Consider the following 6,011-nt stretch of genomic DNA (forward strand, 5'->3'; position numbering starts at 1 on the left):
TCTCACTGCATTTTCTCTGGAATGCATAGGCAATTCAAAGTTTAGGCAAGAAATGTCCAAAATCTTGAAGCTTAAAAATACAGGGTTATTGTGCTGATACAATTTTCCATGTGCTAAATGAACCAATAAACTACCTTGTAAACAAACATTTTGACAGTCTGAATAACTACTTCTTGTGTCTATGCTTTAGGTGAAATATTAGAATTCAGCAAAATTATTTTCCTTAGTTTCATAGTGTAAAGTTGAGGGTAAATAAATGTTGGAAATAACCCATTAACAATGTCTCATGTATAACTTTGGCTGAATAGCGTAACTAGGTCACTTCTATAGGAGTATTTTGAATTACAAGAATTACCACTTGCTGAATCTTATGAAATTCAGCTAAATTTGATAATATTACCACAGCAAAACCTAAGGAAATGAATACTGGTTTGTGTGGGTGGATTATCAATGTATTAAAATCATTTTCTTTGAACATAACTTGTAATACAGACACCATTTATTTAATCAGTACTAACCACTTTGCTCTTTGTTTTCTATCCTATTTCTTGAAAGTAGTAACTTTTGTTAGAGTTCAGTTTCATAGCAATATAGAGGCTTGTATTGTCTACACGTCAGCATTACCACAGTGCCTTATCCTATTCAAGTCAAAATATTGAATTTCTGTCCAGTGGCTCCTACTGAAAAGTAAAAGCAGGAGCGCACTCTTTAGTTGACTTCCCTTCTCTCCTCTTCTCATCCCTTTGCCCTGCAAAAAAAATACTGAGCTCCTGATTGTCAGATAGTGCAACAATAGTGATGTATATGTTAACTTAGTAGAATTTGGTCTTTGTTGTGTAGCAGTTACTATATTCTATCTGCTTATAATTTTGACAAGGATATTCCTATCTTCTGACGTAATTATCAGCTAAACATAGCTGAATGTTTTAAACTGGACTGAGATGTACCCATTAAAATTTTAATAATTACCCCCAGCTGCACTCATTGCTATGCACTTGATCTATATTTTAGGATTAGTTCCGAACATGAAATATCCCTTTTTTTAAATGAGCTGCCTCCAGAATATGTCCCATGTCTGTCCTCCTTCGTTAACTAGTGGGGCTGGAGTTACTTTATGATGGCATAAAATGGGCAATAGAAAACCATCATTATGTTGCAGTCAGTGAAAAGGAAATGAGGAACTATGGGTTGCTGATATTGGTATTTGGCACTAATGGTAAACTGTACACATTCCATGTTTTATGTTTGCCGAAAGCATTCATTTGCTCAGCTAATGCTGCATATTTCTTAAGACAAAATGTAACCTCTATCACAGTATTAAATTATTGGATAAATTTAACTGTGAGAACACATTTGGATGACTCCCTGTTCTTTCACTGAGGAGGATGAATGTACTAACTTAAATGTGCAAAATCTAGGTTTTAAATTTTGGAAAATCTTAAATGCAAAATCAGCCTCTGCTATTTGTTAATGTTATGGATAAATGAAGAAAACCAATCTTCTCACAAATGAACATTGAATACTTTTAATACAGATTCTTTGGAAGGAAATTGATGGGTATGGAAAGTGTGAAGTGAAACCACAATCCGATCTTATTAAATAACGAAACAGGCTCAAGGAGTCTAAGGCCCGGATTTTGTGAGAACATCCTCAAACAAATATTAAAATAATGAAATCCCACAATTCGTTTAGTATTTTCAGGAAAATGAGTTTTGCATAAAGTGGAGATAAAAGCTCATATTTTTGACTTCTTGGACTGACGTTTTGTCATTTAAGGCAATGAAAGAAGTCGCCTTCTGACATCTGTAGAAGATAACTGCACAGCAAATATTACTGACAAAGCTTTGCTGTCTTCAGCTTTGTGCTGTAATATTCATTATGTTCAAGAGATTTGTATCATTTATTGCCTAAGTGGTCTATATAAATTTGAAAAGGCTAGAATGAAGAAATGGTGATTTCTGCAGCACTCGAATTTGTAGATTTACTGCCAAAGCTTTGCCACAGGACACTTGTATGACATCTTTGATTACCTTCAACTGCACATGCAGTTAATGGCAGCTTTCGCTTTTAAAGTAAGCTTGGTGTGTACATGAGGCCAAGGTGTTTGGTCCCAAATGCTGATTTGATTTAGTATCATGGTATTATCAGCTATCAAGTGTTTTTGTCTTTCAAATATTTTAAAGTCCAAACCCTGACCTTTGCTATAAAAGGATTTTAGATTACATTTGTTTTATCAGAGTCCAAAATGAAGAATTGTATTTACGATTTTTTTCTCGAGCCCAGCTCTTTGTTTCTTTTAGGGGTATGAATATTCTGAACTTATCATAACCACATCTGTTATGTTATTTAATATTCCTTCATGATATCCCCTCCCTATTAATCTAAATGCCTACTTTTAATGATCTGGACATTATGAATAAAACCAACAATAACAAGTGGGAAATCAAATTTGTCAAATCTAGAATTAAAAACCTCGGAATAATAACAATTATGCAAATACAGGTTGACAACATAACCTACCCATTTTGCTAGCATCGTATCAAGAAATGAAATCTGCCATTCTTGCTAGTCTGTGATTCTAGGGCCACAGCAAAATAGTTGACTCTTAATTGCTGGCTGAATCAGCCTCGTGTGCTGAGAAATAAAACTGAACAAATCACCTGGTGTCAACTTTGTTACTGGACATGAGATAAATCCAACCCAATCAATCCTTAAGACCCTCACTAGCATCTGGGGACTTGTGTTAAAGTTTTGGTTTGTGATACAAGAACCACTCGAGGTTTGTGTTGAGATTTGTAGCTTGGGTACCAGTTGTTGTGATTGTGGGTATGTTTGCCGAGCTGGGAAATTGATTTGCAGACGTTTCATCCCCTGTCAAGGTGACATTTTCAGTGCTTTGGAGGCTCTGCTGAAGCACTAGTGTACTGTCTCTTCTGGAATTTATTTGGTTTCATTCCTGCTGCTTAATTTCGTTGTAGTGGCCGGTATATTGAGTCTAGGTAGATGTGTTTGTTGATGGAGTCCATCGACAAGCACATTGACCTAGACCCAATATAGTGGCTACTAGAATGAACAACCGGAACCAAATAAATTCTAGAAGACACAATACAGCAGCACTTCAGAGGAGGCTGCAAAGCACTGAAGGTGTTACCTAGACAGGGGATGAAATGTCTGCAAATGAACTTCCCAGCTCAGCAAACATTCCCACAACCATGACAAGAACTACTATGAGGGAAAAACCTATCATGGTGTAGAGAAGCACCTGTATTGAACAAACTAGTAGGAGTGCTCTTCCAGAGACAGCTCAATCTTTACACTGAGGATACCCTCTGTATTATGTGGTAGTGCTACTCTGCTCAATAGGGTACATTGAGAATTAATCTAAGCTCTTGAAACTGGAATGAGGTGCCTCGAACCATTTGTAGCTGAATAATTGAATTCCTCTGCAATCTGTAACCACGTGCTCTGGCCTTGCTCATTACTATCAGGCCAAGAGACACTAATTCAATGAGGAGAGTGAAGAAGCATGCCAAGAGCAGCACCAGATGAATCTGCGGTGCCAACTTGCACAGCTAGCCAAGCTATTCCAGTTCATTGCAATACAGACATCTACAAAAAAATGTGGAAAATTGTCCAGGTATATATTTACACAAAAAGCAGAATTAATTCAACTCAATTAGTGTCCCATCAATCTACATTCATCAGTAAAGTAATGGAAGTTGCCATTGAGCAACACCTGCTCAGTGATACTGTATGGGTTCTTCCAGGCATTTCAGCTCCTGACCTCTTTACAGCCTTGATTCAATCATGGACAAAAGGTAGAATTGCAGAGGGGCTATGAGAATGTCCATCCTTAATATCAAGACTGCATTCAACTGAATGTAGTGTCATGGAGCCCTAGTTAAAACTAGATTCAATGGGAATCAGAGGCAAAATCTTCCCTGGTTGAAACCATACCTGGCACATCAGAGAATGGTTTTGGTTGCTGGAGGTCAGTTATTTCAGCTCTAGGACATCGCTGGAGGGGTTCTTCAGGGTGGTGTCCTCAGTCTAACCATCTTCATCTGCTTCAAGGACCTTTCCTCCATCATAAAGGTCAGAAGTGGGATGTTTACTGCTGATTCCATAATATTCAGTGCCATTCACATATCCTCAGATGCTGTTGCAGTCCATGTTCAAATGCAACAAGACCTGGACAATATTCAGGCTTGAGTTGACAATGGAAAGTAATGTTTGTCACACAAACACTAGGCAATGACCATCTCTAATAAGGGATAAACTACCCTTTGACATTCAATGGTGTTGCCATCTCTGAATCCTCCACTATCAATATCCTGGGCATTACTATTGACCAGAAACTCAACTGGACTCACCATATTAATACAATGTCTATCAGGTCAGATCAGAGATGAGAAATACTGCAGAGAGTAACTCAGCATTTTAATCACTAAAGCCTGTCCACAATCTACATGGCACAAGTCAGAAATATGATGGATCTGCACTCATCCAGGCAAGCGGAAAGTATTCCAATATCACTCAAGAAGCCTGACACCATCCAGGACAAAATGTAGGAACAAATTCCTGCAGACTGTGGAATCTAATGAAAACAACGAATGCTGGTGATCACAGTGGATCAGACTGCATCCACGGAGAGCATGCTAATGGTCATTGGACTCAAAACATTAGCTTGCTCTCTCTCCATGGATACTGTCTGACCCACTGTGATCTCTAGCAGTCATCCAAGACAAAGCAGTTTGATTGGCACCGCATCCACAAGCAACCGCTCTCTACCACAATGCTCAGTAGTAATGTGTACTGTCTACAAGATGTAGTATAGAAATTCAAAGATCCTTAGGCAGCACGTTCAAAACCCATGACTGCTTCGATCTAGAAGGATAAGGGCAGCAGAAGCATAGAAACATCACCACCTGAGTTTTCCTCCAAGTCAATTGCCATCCTGAGTTGGAAATATATTTTCATTCCAACACTGTTGTGATGTCAAAATCTGGAATTCCCTCAAGGGCATTGTGGGTCAACCTGCAGCATGGACTGCAGCGGCTCAAGCTCACTACCAGGTAACTAGGGACAGACAATAAATGTTGGCCAACCAGTGACATCAATGTCTGAGTGAATTTTAAAAAAACTGGTGAAGCTACATTAAGTGAAACCTCTCCCGGCTGACATTCAGTGGTATTACTAATGAGGAGCCAATAGGGACTGCAGATGGTGAGAAATCACAACTCTAAGGTCACCAATAGCCAGAACATATGAAAAAGAAGTGCAGCACTAAGCCTCGTGAGCCGCCACCATTCATTAAGATCGTGGCTAATGTGTTTCGTGAGTTGAATTCCACAGCTACCCCTCATAATCTTGGCCGATAAGAATCTATCCACCAGTCTTCATGATGGAATGACCGTGCTTCTACCACCTGAGGTGCAGAATTCCAAAACTGTGCAACTCTGAGGAGAAAAAAATAAAAGTTGTTAAAAGGACCCTTTAATTTGAACACAGCGCCTACAAGTTCCGGGCTTCACGGGAGGAAATATTATTTCCCCATCCACCTTACCAAGATGGAGCTCCAGTAGAAAACATATTTAATCGAACCACCAAAGTGTGTACCTCGCCTCTTGACTCTCCAAAATATTTCTACCACTTAGAAAGCTGGAGGGGGAATGGAAATGTTATGCACTTGCCTCGCTTTGTGGGTGAATAGACCACCTACTGTGTTACTGTGAGGCAGGGGGGGCACTGAAGGGGACATACCGCTTATGAATGGAGCTGAAAAACGTGTTGCTGGAAAAGCGCAGCAGGTCAGGCAGCATCCAAGGAGCAGGAGAATCGACGTTTCGGGCATAAGCCCTTCTTCAGGAATTTCTCCTGCTCCTTGGATGCTGCCTGACCTACTGCGCTTTTCCATCAACGCACTTTCAGCTCTGATCTCCAGCATCTGCAGCCTTCACTCTCTCCCGCTTATGAATGGTCACGTGCAGGGAACAATGGCCCCGCGTCAC

This window comes from Chiloscyllium punctatum, chromosome 44, assembly GCF_047496795.1.
Source record: "Chiloscyllium punctatum isolate Juve2018m chromosome 44, sChiPun1.3, whole genome shotgun sequence".
Classification (NCBI taxonomy): Eukaryota; Metazoa; Chordata; class Chondrichthyes; order Orectolobiformes; family Hemiscylliidae; genus Chiloscyllium; species Chiloscyllium punctatum.